At 45.3% G+C, this 13,269-nt stretch overlaps 1 protein-coding gene across 4 annotated transcripts in view; it reads right to left on the reverse strand.

Annotated features, from left to right (window-relative positions):
* Positions 1 to 13,269, reverse strand: part of AHCYL1 (adenosylhomocysteinase like 1) — a 494,269-nt gene that overhangs the window by 237,229 nt on the left and 243,771 nt on the right. The window lies entirely within an intron of this gene.

Below are 13,269 nucleotides of genomic sequence, written 5' to 3' on the forward strand. Positions count from 1 at the left end.
AATATGCCCATCAGAGTGCCAACTAATATAAAATGTGCCCATCAGCGTGCCCCTTATTTTATGTTAAGGGTCACGCTGATTGGCAAATTTTATGCTAAGTGGCACGCTGATGGGCACATTTTACACATTTTATGTTAGGGGGCACTCTAATGGGCATATTTTATGTTAAGAGCAACGCTGATGGACACGTTTTGTTTTGCCCATCTTTCTGAGTCATAGCACAGACTTCAGATTCGGACCTCTGCCCAAAGAAAATTTTGGCGACCGGACCTCCTTGAATTTTAATTCATTACCCCTGATTTAGAGTCTAAAAGACCCCCATTTTTTTTTTTTTAAAGGAGTACCTGTCACTACAGATTGCTATCATAGGGGAAATTTAAATTCACTGTGATAACAATAAAAATTACATAAAAAAAAAAAAAAATGAAAGAAAAGGTGTCAAAATAACATAAAAAAGCAAATAAATAATCAAGCCCCCCTGCCCCCGTGCTTGCGCGCAAATGCGCACACAAGAGTTGGTCTAGTATCATATGTAAATATTGCACCATGCATGTGAGGTATCGCCGCGAACGCCAGGTCGAGGGCAGTAATTCTTGCAGTAGACCTCCTCTGTAAGTCCAAAGTGGTAACCTGTAAAGACTTTTAAAGGCTTTTAAAACCGTACGTAGTTTGTTGCCGCTGCACGGGCATGTGCAATTTTTAAAGCATGTCATGTTTGGTGTCTATGTACTAGGCATAAGATCATATTTTAAATTTTACCAAACAATTAGGAATTATATAGTGTATTTCTGCATTAAATATAAAAAAGGTGTTTTTTTTTTACGCAAAAATAGCGTTTGGAAAATGTGTGCGCAAATACCGTGTGACAAAAAAAAATGCAACATCCACCATTTTGTTCTGTAGGGCCTCTGCTTTAAAAAAATATATAATGTTTGGGGGTTCAAAGTAATTTTCTTGTAAAAAAAAAAATATATTTTTTCATGTAAACAAAAAGTCACAGAAAAGGCTTGGTTTTCAAGTGGTTAGAAGAGTGGGTGATGTGTTGCTAAGATTGAGCATAAAATGCCAGGACTGTTCAAACACCCCCCAAATGACCCCTTTTTGGAAAGTAGACACCCAAAGTTATTTGCTGAGAGGCATATTGAGTCCATGGAGTATTTTACATTTTGCCCTAAGTTTCAGGAAAATGACAATTTGTTTTTTTTTACACAAAGTTGTCACTAAATAATATATTTTACCTCTGCACTACCTGTCACAGTTTCAGAGGCCCTGACATTTCAAGATAGCACAAAACCGCCCCAAATGACCCCATTTTGCAAAGTAGACACTCCAAGCTATTAGCTGAGAGGCATGATGAGTCCATGGAATAGTTTATATTTTGCCACAAGTTTCGGGAAAATTATTTTTTTTTGTTGTTTTTTTACAGAAAGTTGTCAGTAAATGATATAATGCTCACACAAGCCATGGGTATATGTGAAATGACACCCCAAAATACATTCTGCTGCTTCTCCTGAGTACAGGGATACCCCATGTGTGAGACTTTTTGGCAGTCTAGCCGCATACAGGACCCGGAAAACCACTCCCCACCTTCAGGCTTTCTAAGGGCATAAATTGTTGATCTCACTCCTTACTACCTATTACACTTTTGAAAGCCATGAAATGCCAAGATGGCACAACCCCCCCCCCCCCCCAAATGACCCCATTTTGCAAAGTAGACACTACAATCTATTAGCTGAGAGGCATGATGAGTCCATGGAATAGTTTATATTTTGCCACAAGTTTCGGGAAAATTATTATTATTTATTTTTGTTTTTTTTACACAAAGTTGTCAGTAAATGATATAATGCTCACACATGCCATGGGTATATGTGAAATGACACCCCAAAATACATTCTTCTGCTTGGCACAACCCCCCCCCCCCCCCAAATGACCCCATTTTGCAAAGTAGACACTACAATCTATTTGCTGAGAGGCATGGTGAGTATTTTGCATCTCTCATTTTTTTTTTTTTAGAAAATGAAGGAGAAACAGGAAAATGCATTTTTTTTCCTCTTTTTTCAATTTCCAAAACTTTGTGACAAAAAGTGAGATCTGCAAAACACTCAACATGCCTCTCTGCAAATAGCTTAGGGTGTCATTTGGGGGGGGGGGGGGTTGTGCTGTCTTGGCATTTCATGGCCTCTGAAACTGTGATAGGTAGTCAGGAGTGAAATCAACAATTTACGCCCTTGGAAAGCCTGAAAGTGGTGATTGATTTTTGGGGGCCTGTACTCGGCTAGACGGCAAAAAAGACTCACACATGGGGTATCCCTGTACTCAGGAGAAGCAGCAGAATGTATTTTGGGGTGTCATTTCACATATACCCATGGCATGTGTGAGAGATATATCATTTAGTGACAACTTTGTGTAAAAAAACAAAAAAAAAAAAATAATATATTTCCCAGAACTTGTGGCAAAATATAAAATATTCCATGGACTCACCATGCCTCTCAGCAAATAGCCTGGGGTGTCTACTTTGCAAAATGGGGTCTTTTTGGGGGGTTTTGTGCTATCTTGAAATTTCAGGGCCTCCGAAACTGTGATAGGTAGTGAGGAGTAAAATCAAAAATTTACGCCATTAGAAAACCTAAGGATGGTGATTGATTTTCGGGGTCCCGTACACAGATAGGCTCCCAAAAAGTCTCACACATGGGGTATCCCCATACTCAGGCGAAGCGGCAGAATGTATTTTGGGGTGTCATTCCACATATACCCATGTCATGTGTGAGAAATGTATCTTTTAGTGACAACTTTGTGTTAAAAAAAAAAATTTTAATTTTCCCAAAACTTATGGCAAAATATAAAATATTCCATGGACTCACCATGCCTCTCAGCAAACAGCTTGGGGTGTCTACTTTCCAAAATGGGGTTATTTGGGGGGGGTTTTGTGGTATCTTGACATTTCAGGTCCTCCTAAACCGTTATAGGTAGTGAGAAAATGCAATGAAAAATGTACGCCCTTTGAAATTCTGATGGTGAGGATCATGGGAGGAGAGAGCGGGTCTTTTCTGAGCCTGTGTTTACTTTACACAGGCTCAGAATAGAATCTGATTGGGCAGGACCGATCAACAGGTGCAGACCAAAAATCATTGGCCTGGACCTGATGACTGATCGGTTCTGAACCCAAGCAGGTCATCAGCGGCGGCTGGGGCGCGCGGGAGCGCGCCCCTGAGCGGCGGGATCTAGTGACATAGTACTACGTCACTTTGCCTGCACGGGGCTGACCACCGCAGTAAATGTACTTGTATTGCATTGATGCCTGTATTGTTTATTGGTTCATGCATTACCCATTGTATGTCGTTTTTACTCATTAAACCAGTACCAATCACGAGTCACTATTGTGTCCACCTCAACTAACGTTTCTCAATTTTTTGTATTGAACTAGGGATGGAGGTGTGCAATATTGACAGTGTCGGACCATTTTTATACTTATCCCTTCGGAGACTAAGCCAAAGGGCAATATTCCAACATGATAATGACCCCAAACATACCTCCAAGACGACCACTGCCTTGCTAAAGAAGCTGAGGGTAAAGATGATGCCTGGCCAAGCATGTCTTCAGACCTAAACCCTATTGAGCATCATCCCCAAACGGAAGGTGGAGGAGCGCAAGGTCTCTAACACCCACCAGCTCCATGACATCATGGAGGAAAGAAAGAGGACTCCAGTGGCAACCTGTGAAGCTCTGATGAACTCCATGCCCAAGAGAGTTAAGGCACTGCTGGAAAAACTGTATTTTTGACTTACCACAAAATCCTTTTCTCTTAGGTTCATTGACGGACACAGTCCTCTGATACATATCAGTGGGGTTATACTTCCCCCTACAGGAGTAGAACACTAGGCAGAAAAAAGTTCTGGTTACGCCTATGGGTAGTCCCAGGGGGTATACCCTCTCTCTTCCTGCATAGGATGTCAGTTTTGTATCAAACCAGTGTCAGAGAAAACAATACCAACCCAACTCAAAATAGAGGGGAGCTTACTGCATCCGTCAATGAACCAAGAGAAAAGGATTTTACGGCAAGTCAAAAATTCAGTTTTCTCTATCGTTCATTGACGGACTCAGTCCTCTGATGCATATCAGTAGGGACATCCCAAAGCAGTACCACAAAAAATGGCTTTGATGGCTTGGCTGTTGAAAGCCAAGTGTTGAAGGACAGGGGATTGTCTGCTTCCCTAATTCCTACTTTGCTTAAAGCAAGGAAAGCGACTTCTAGGAAGATTGATCATCGTACGTGGAAGTCGTAAATTGCGTGGTGTGAGTCTCTTGGGGCTCCCCCTCGCTCTTACTTGGTGCCTCGGATCTTGGCTTTCCTTAAACGGGCAGTTGGCCTTGAGTACTATCAAGGGTCAGGTTTTAGGCTTGGCAATTTTCTTCTAAAGGCTATCCATTCCCTGGTGCGTAACTTCATCCAGGGGGTGCGACACTTGGTACCTCCGGTGTGACCTCCGTTACCACCTTGGGACCTTAATTTGGTAATACCGGTTCTCCAGAAACCTCCCTTCTAAAGTTTTCGGGAGATTCCCCTGCTTACCCTATCCCAGAAGGTGGCCTTTTTGGTGGCTATCACTTCTACACGCAGAGTGTCAGAACTGGCGGCTTTGTCCCATCATTCTCACTATATGGTGGTTCATAGAGACAAAATGGTACTTCGTCCGGATCCGTCCTTCCTTCCGAAGGTGGTTTCTAGTTTTCACTTAAACGAGGACATTGTATTGCCATCTGTGTGTCCTAAGCCCAATCATTCTAAGTTTTGTATCAAAGCAGTGTCAGAGAAAACAATACCAGCCCTACTCAAAATAGAGGGGCGCAGACTGCGTCCGTCAATGAACCAGTTTTCTCTATCATTCATTGACAGACGCAGTCCTCTGACGCATATCAGTAGGGACGTCCCAAAGCAGTACCACAAAAAATGAGAGGTGGGAACAGCAGAAAAAAACAAGTCCCAAAGGCTAGACTCAGTCAACCAGGCAACACGGGAATCATCAGAACAGTAAGATGAGGCCCACCTGAAACAAACAGAAAACACCCTCAAGGAAGGCAAAAAAAAAACCCTAAACAGCAGCCTGCAAAACTTTGCGGCCAAAAGAGACATCAGCCGATTCCAACACATCCACCTTATAAAATTTGGTAATGGTGTGAACAGACGACCAGGTAGCCGCCTTGAAAACCTGAATCACAGATGCCTGATGGCGAAAAGCCCAGGAAGCACTAAGCGCCCGAGTAAAATGCGCCTTAACAGGGAAAGGTGGAACCTGACCCTTAATTGAATAAGCTTGCACCACCGTCTGTGTGATCCATCTGGAAATAGCCACAGCAGACGCAGGCAGCCCTTTATTTGGGCCATCCGTGAGTACAAAGTGCGAATCTGACTTACGAAAAGACTCAGTAGTCGCCAAGTACACCTTCATTGCCCGAACTACATCCAGAGTATGCAGAGCATATTCCTTAGGATAATTGGGCTTAGGACACAAAGATGGCAATACAATGTCCTCCTTTAAGGGAAAACTCGAAACCACCTTCGGAAGGAAGGACAGATCTGGACAAAGTACCATTTTTTTCTCTATGAACCACCATATAGGGAGAACCACAGGACAAAGCCGCCAGTTCTGACACTCTGCGCGTAGAAGTAATAGCCACCAAAAAGGCCACCTTCTGGGATAGGGTAAGCAGGGGATCTCCCGAATACTTTAGAAGGGAGGCTTCTGGAGAACCAACAGTACCAAATTAAGGTCCCAAGGTAGTAACGGAGGTCGCACCGGAGGTACCAAGTGTCGCACCCCATGGATGAAGTTACGCACCAGGGAATGGGTGGCCAATGGCCTTTGGAAGAAAATTTCCAAGGCCGAAACCTGACCCTTGATAGTACTCAAGGCCAACTTTTGATCAACTCCCCATTGAAGGAAAGCCCCAAGAGACTCACACGACGCAATATACGACTTCCATGTACAATGATCAATCTTCCTAGAAGTAGCTTTCCTCGCTTTAAGCAAAGTGGAAATCAGGAAAGCAGACAATCCCCTGTCCTGCAGCACCTGGCTGTCAACAGACAAGCCGTCAATGCCAGCCACTGTAAAGCAGGATGGAAGATTGGTCCTTGAGACCAATATCCTACCTGAGAGGAAGTCTCCAAGAAGCGGCTGCGACTAGCCTGACTAGGTCGGTGTACCAAGCTCGGCAAGGCCAGTCCGGAGCCACAAGAATGACCGGAATCCCTCGATCCTGTGAAGAAGTCTTGGCAGTAACTTGAGAGGAGGAGAGGCATACATCAGCCCATGGGGCCACCAGCGCATCTGCGGCATCTGCCAGAGGGTCCCGGGAGCGGGCCACAAACCTCTGCACTTTCCTGTTGATTTGAGATGCCAACAGATCCACGTCTGGAGTGCCCCAACAAAGGCGCAACTGCTGAAACACCTCCGGATGTAGGGACCATTCCCCTGCATCCAAGGCCTGTCAACACTCTTGGTGCCTCCTTGGTGATTGATATAGGACACGGCCGTGGCATCGTGCGATTGAATGCGCACTGGACAACCCCTCAGGTGCTCGGTCCAGTGGACTAGGCAAAGCCAGATTGCTCTCAGTTCCAAGACATTGAACAGTAAACTGGATTCCTCCAGGGACAAGACTCCCTGAGCAGAGAACCTGCCGAGGACTCCTCCCCACCCAGACAGACTTGCATCTGTGGTGACAATTGTCCAGTATATAGGGAGGAAGGATTTTCCTTGCTTGAGCATCGGGGACCGAAGCCACCAGATCAAGACTCTCTGGTCACCTGGCCCAGCTGGATCCGAATGTCCAGAGAGTTTGGATTCTAGGTCCATTTGAGAAGAATTTACCTCTGGAGGATCCTTGTGTGGAATTGAGCAAAGGAAACTGCCTCAAAAGACGACACCATCAGTCCCAAAACTCGCATTCAGGTTCGAAGGGACGACCATTTGCTGCACAGCAACAGCTGAACCGCAGTCTGAAGTTTCAAGAGGAAGAAACACCCTGGCTGAGGACGAGTCCAAAGTCAAGCCCAGATAATCCAGTCCCCTGGAAGGGACCAGGAACGACTTCCAAAGGTTCAGAATCCACCCGAATTCTTTCAGAGTTTTCATGGTGATATCCAAATTCATTGTCAGCACCATAGGGGACTCGGCACGGAGAAGCAGATAGTCCAGGTAACCCAAGATCGATATCCCCCGCTGCCATAGCAGCGGCAGAATCTGAGCCAACACCTAGTGAAAACTCGAGGAGCGGAGGCGAGGCCAAAGGATAACACTACGAATTGATAGTGCTCCTACCCCACGGCAAAATGGAGAAACCGTTGGTGGCCTACACAGATTGCGATGTGAAGGTAGGCATCTTTGATATCTATGGAGGCCAGGAAATCTCCCTGATGTAGGGAAGCCACCACCGTGCAAACCAATTCCATCTTGAATCTCAGAATTTGCACGAAACCATTCAGTGCCTTTAGGTCCAGGATTGGACGCACCTTGCCTTCCTTCCTGGGAACCATGAACAGGTTGAAATAAAAACCCTGAAATCTTTCCGCACATGGAACTGGAACTATCACCCCTTGTACCAGGTCCTGTACTGCCCCATATAGCACCAGCAAGCCATCCGGGGACAGCCGTACATTGGAGGGGAAAAACCTTACCGGAGGGACGGATCGAAACTCGATCTTGTAACCGGACCGTATGACCTCCTGAACCCATCTGTCTGGGATCCGGGCCAGCCACAGGTCCGAGAACCGACGAAGACATCCCCCCGCCCCAGATATGTGTGAGGGCGCACCTTAAGTCCGAGGAGGCTTTGTCTGCAGGTCTGGAGAAACTGGACTTTTGTGTGCAGACCAGGGTGGCTTGGAACCACCCAAGGAAGTCTTGAAGGACTTTGCCTTATCGACTGACCCCAAAGGACGAAAAAACTTTTTGTGAGCCGAAAAGGAGGGACCCCATCTGCCACGAGGATCCTTACCTTTGTTAGCCTGTAGAAGAAAAGCACTCTTCCTCCCTGTGAGACCCTTAATGATGTCATCTACGGTAGCACCAAACAGGCGATCTCCTTGAAATGGGAGATCCGTCAAAGCCTTCTTAGAAGTTTGATCCGCAGACCAACACTTCAGCCAAAGCATACGCCGGATAACCACCGCCAAAACCGACAGCTGGCTCAATAAGGAAGCTGCGCGGCATCGCAAGCAAAGTGCAGCCCAGCTGGTCCAACAGCTCCCCAAAGGCAGGAGGGACTTGTTTTCCCTCCAAGTCACGGCCATTCAGTCAACATCTGCGTGACAAGGGCAATCATAAACACTGGTCTCAGTGCAGTCCCCGCCAAGGAGTACATATTGCGGGCCACAGCCTCCGCCTTCCTATCCTCTGGGTCCTTAAAGGACGGGGATTCCTCCACTGGAATAACGGTAGCCTTATTCAGTCTGAAGACTGGTGGATCCACCTTAGGTGGCAAAGTCCACTTCTTTACCAGAGACTCCTCAAATGGTAGGGTCTAGCAATCCGCTTAGACACCCCAGAGGAACGTCTTGGACGCTCCCATTCTTTTGTGAGCATGTTGGCAAAATAAGCGGGAAAGGGAAAAATCTTTTCAGCCCTAAATGGCTTGTGAGTGCAAAAGGTAACCTGCGCCCAAGATGCAGCCACAGCTGCTTCCTCCAATTTCAGGGTCTCACGCACAGAAACAACCAGTGCCTCCACCAGCGCCTTAACTTGCGTGACAGTGGAGGTAGAGATGTCATCCTCACTATCAGAGGAGACAGGGTGTGAGGTAGCAGACCCGGCAGGGAGACCCGCATCTGTGGTGGCTGAGTAAGACTCAGAATCTGAGACATCAGATGAGGCGGGGTAGGCGGAGTGCGTTTCTTTGCACCTCGACCTTTAAAGGCCACCTCCACCCGGGACACAAATGCTTCCAGAACCGCTGAAATTGCATCGGTAGGCAGCTGAAATCTGGAGGGCCCTGCGGCCTCCAAGAGGGGGTCAGGTGGGGACACATAATCTGTAGGGTCCATAATGTTGCACTAGGGAAACCCGTCAGCAAAAGTTGAGAAAATGACAGAATTTTTTATTTTTTTTAAAGTCCCAATGCGCTACAGTGCCCCTGAAGGTCAGGCAACGCACTGAAGACCCCCAGCAGAGAGCGAGAGAGAGAGAGACCCCCAGACTCACTGTCCAAAAATGCAGCAGCAGGTGCAGAACGTCTGCAGGTGTCAGCAGTAGCTCTCCAAAAGGAAATGAGCTCAGAAACTACCCAATGTTTGTTATGTATTCGGTCTGACCAGACTTCTGGGGTTGAACACCCCACCCTCCCACACCTGTACTCTATCACTGTCCACTAGCAAGTAGATATAGGAGGAGTCCCTTATAGTGCAGTTGCACATCTCTCCCAGTAAGGAGTAAGTATCTCCTATGGTTTAGAGAGGCTGGATTCATCCTTTTTATGGATAGTGTAGGACCACTGACAATGGGGTACTTTGACATAGTGGTGGGCTTGAGCACGATATGGCCATATGGTGGGACTAAATCCCCATTTTTATTTATTGATTGCCTTTATATTTGATAGTCATTTCTTTTGCATGTGTGCGCTATTCTCTGTAAATATGCATGTTGCTTGGTTCATAGTTGCACCAGCTTTAGAAATGCATGTTCAGGGTGTGCCCCCCCAGCTCTTTGTGTTTGTTTGAGTAAAATTGTCTGTTTGGACCTGAATTCCGGGTTGGCCAGTGAATGGGGGAAGTACGGGCGCTGCAGAAGTGGTGGGCTCCCAATCAGGATTTGCAAGCATCAGGAAGGACACTATGGACTCTACGGGCCTGTCTTCGAATTATTGGTGGCTGCTGGACACAACTTGTGCTAGTCACTGCACCAGCTTGAAATGCACTTATGGGACTCGCCACGTCACCAAGTGTTACTGCAGTGTTGGTTTGACTATGACCAGGATGTACTAGGCCACTGGTGCTTACCAGTTCACCAGAGGGTTGAACGGCACTAGTACCGACACTCTGCTGCATGCGAGAACCCTGCGATTGTTGCACCTCTGCAACAGAAGGACGGGGTCAGGTATACCTGACCTTAGCAGGGACCACTACTCGTCGTCAAAGCTATCTGTCAGGGTGCCGCTGCTCTCTACAGGTTCGAATACTGAGCCTGATTTTGACAGTGAGGCTTCCCCATTGCTCTCATCTGTCATGGTCCGCATCATGTAGACCTCTTCACTAGTTTACCTCTGTTCGGAAACTTTGACCAATACATTTATAGGTACCTAATGTGACTCACAGGTAAAAAAAAGCACCTGGTTGTCAAGGACTGTTTGAACCGCTTCCAGAAAATTTAACGGTTAGTGCTAGCAGAGATCAGGCCTGACTCTGCTAACGCTGCAGTTTAGTGTGCTATGCATAGAAAGTGACAATAATCTGCTGATTGTGCACTTCTTGGGGGGGGGGGGGGTCAGAGGGGCTAAAACGCAGGTGCTGGCAGGTGTCGGGGTTGATCCTGCTAATGCTGCCTTTTGGGATCAGTATACTAGTAATGGACGGGTTTTGTGTGTGTGTGTGTGTGTCACTGGCAATCAAAGGGTTAAAATGTATTACTAAATATGTGGCGGGTAAACGCTAACTGATGTCACCTGTGACACTAATACAGTGATCAGAAAGAAGATTTGTACATTATAATAGGGACACTGTGACAGGGCAATGAAGGGGTTAACTGGGGTGATCAGGGGGTTAAATCTTTATTAGGGGAAAAGAACAAAGCTGATATACTCAGTTACACTTCTAAGTAGACAGTAATGCTGTGGCATCCATCCCCATTAATTGAAAAGAGAAAAACCAGGAAACACCACCAAAATGTTGATGTTCCAAACAAAGTGGGGGGAAGGGGGATGTTGTGATGCTAGAGTAAAGGAAATGTGAAGCAAAAGATACATATGTGTAGATAAAAATATCAAAATGTATTAATACATTTCATGTTAAAAAGATTTGCATAACAAAAAAGGTTCACAAAATTACAATGAATATGTTCACATGGATAACACAGGAAATACCAATTAGTGAAGAGAACACTAATAGGGTAAATAAATCTGAGAAACATTCAACACATCAGAAAGCATTGAGCATATAAGGTGGGTTCCACACACTGGGGAATGCAGCTGGAAAAAACGAAAAGTGGGGTGACCAATAGACCCCAACGCGTTTCAACTTGATATAAGCCTTCTTCAGGGGGCATATATATTGTTCCACACTTCTTTGGGAGAAGAGATACGCATGTGTAGCCCATCCACAGGTGACTTCGCACTGATGTATTGTGGTTTTTAACATGTATCCAATCCACATATGAACAAGCCCGGGAGCAGGTCAGAGCAAGAGCCCCCTCTGAGGACCAAAAGGACAGGAGCCTCAACGGAACACAGCAAATCCAATCCAGATCCTATATGGTCCTTGTCCAGGCTCGAAAAATAATAAAGGTAAAATTTAAAAATTAGGTCAAGCAAACCCATAAATGTGGGTATGGCTCTTCTTGACCTGATCAAAGTAGGGGATATATAGCGGGTACCCTAAACCTATCTGGGACTACCTCTAACTACCACTGTCTCTCACACTAACTGAAGTCACAAGTGATACTAATTCAGTAATCGGTAAATGTATCTGTTTACTGTATATAGTGTACACTGTGACAGGGAGTAAAAGGGTTACCGAGGGATGATCAGGGGGGTTAAATCTTTATTAGGGGATATATGGCTGGTAACCTAAACCTACCTGGGACTAACACCAACTGCCTCTCACACTAACTGAAGTCACATGTGACGCTAATACAGGGATCAGTAAATTTATCTGTATACTGTATATATTGACACTGTGACAGGGAGTGAAAGGGTTAACTGGGGGTGATCAGGGGGGAAATAGGTGCCTATGTGTACTGGTGTCAGTGTAGTGCTTGTGTACTCACGGTAGAGGTTCTCACTCCTCACGCTAGAAACCGAAAAGGGCTCCAGGAGAGAAGATTGCATCATATCCTGTGCCTGTGTTTACATTACACGGGCACAGGATGTTCTGCAATTGGCAAGAACCAATCACCAGGTCAAGGCCAATGACCTGATGACTGATCGGTTCTAATCCAAATCAGAACTTTACGGGGACAGCGGGGGCACGCACGCCCCCAGCCCCGTGCACGACCGACATACAGGGACTTTGGTTTGCGTAGCCGAGCCACTTTGCCGCAGTTTATCTGCAGCGGGCGGTCGGCAACTGGTTAATGAGTTTAAGTGCACTCAAAAATGATATAATACCCTAAGGATCTCATCACCTGTAATACTAAAGTGCAGCTGTGGCCTTCAATACGTGGGAGGAATGTCCAGGCAGTTGCATGTTAATAATATTAAGAACGACACAGAAGACACATAAAGACACATAATGACTCCAGGTATTTTAGATATTATATCAGAGATCCCAGAAGTTTAAAGTTCTGGGGAGTAGAGAAATCTGAGAAACACTGGCGGGGTGGGCATGTCATTAGACAGTTGAGCCAAAGGGAGTCATGGGATCTTTGAGACTGAAGTTCTCGTCCCCTCAGGATTAAATGTGGACTTTGATCTCAACTGCTTTATATCCGATAGATAGACCCTGGACTTTGCTCTTACATTGATATATATCAGACAGATGTTTTTGGTTTTAAAAGAGGATTTTTTTACTTTTTATTATTATAAACAATCTACTACTTTATTTATTTATTGTTTATATGATTTGATTTTTTTATTTTTATCATTTGGATTATATGCTTTGTATTTATTGTTATGTTTATACAATTTTATTCTGTAGTACTGTGTATATTGGCGGTATTGGTGTTCCATAGACAGGATGATTGGAAGATAGCAGCGGGTACGGTTATTATGTGGGTCCTTTCATAAGGTCCTTTACATATTAAATATTAATTATAATAATGTTATTCCCTCCCTTATACATTACGGAGGGAAGTTGAGTTATTTATTATACATTTTTAGATTTAACTTACCCTTTTTGAGATACTAGGTTTCTTAACGACATTACAGCTTTACTCAGATTTTTACTCTTTAATGAGAAATCATAGGATGTATTGGGTATGCCATTCTCTTATTTAGCCACTAGATGTCATAACGAAAGGGTCTCGGTAATGGTCTTTCTGAGGCAGCTGCTGGTTCACGTTTGTGAGCATTATATAAAGAGGTGATGCAGTACGTAGCTCCACCCCATTGACAAAGTCCTAT

This window comes from Pelophylax lessonae (genome assembly GCF_965119305.1).
Source record: "Pelophylax lessonae genome assembly, chromosome: 2".
Lineage (NCBI taxonomy): Eukaryota > Metazoa > Chordata > Amphibia > Anura > Ranidae > Pelophylax > Pelophylax lessonae.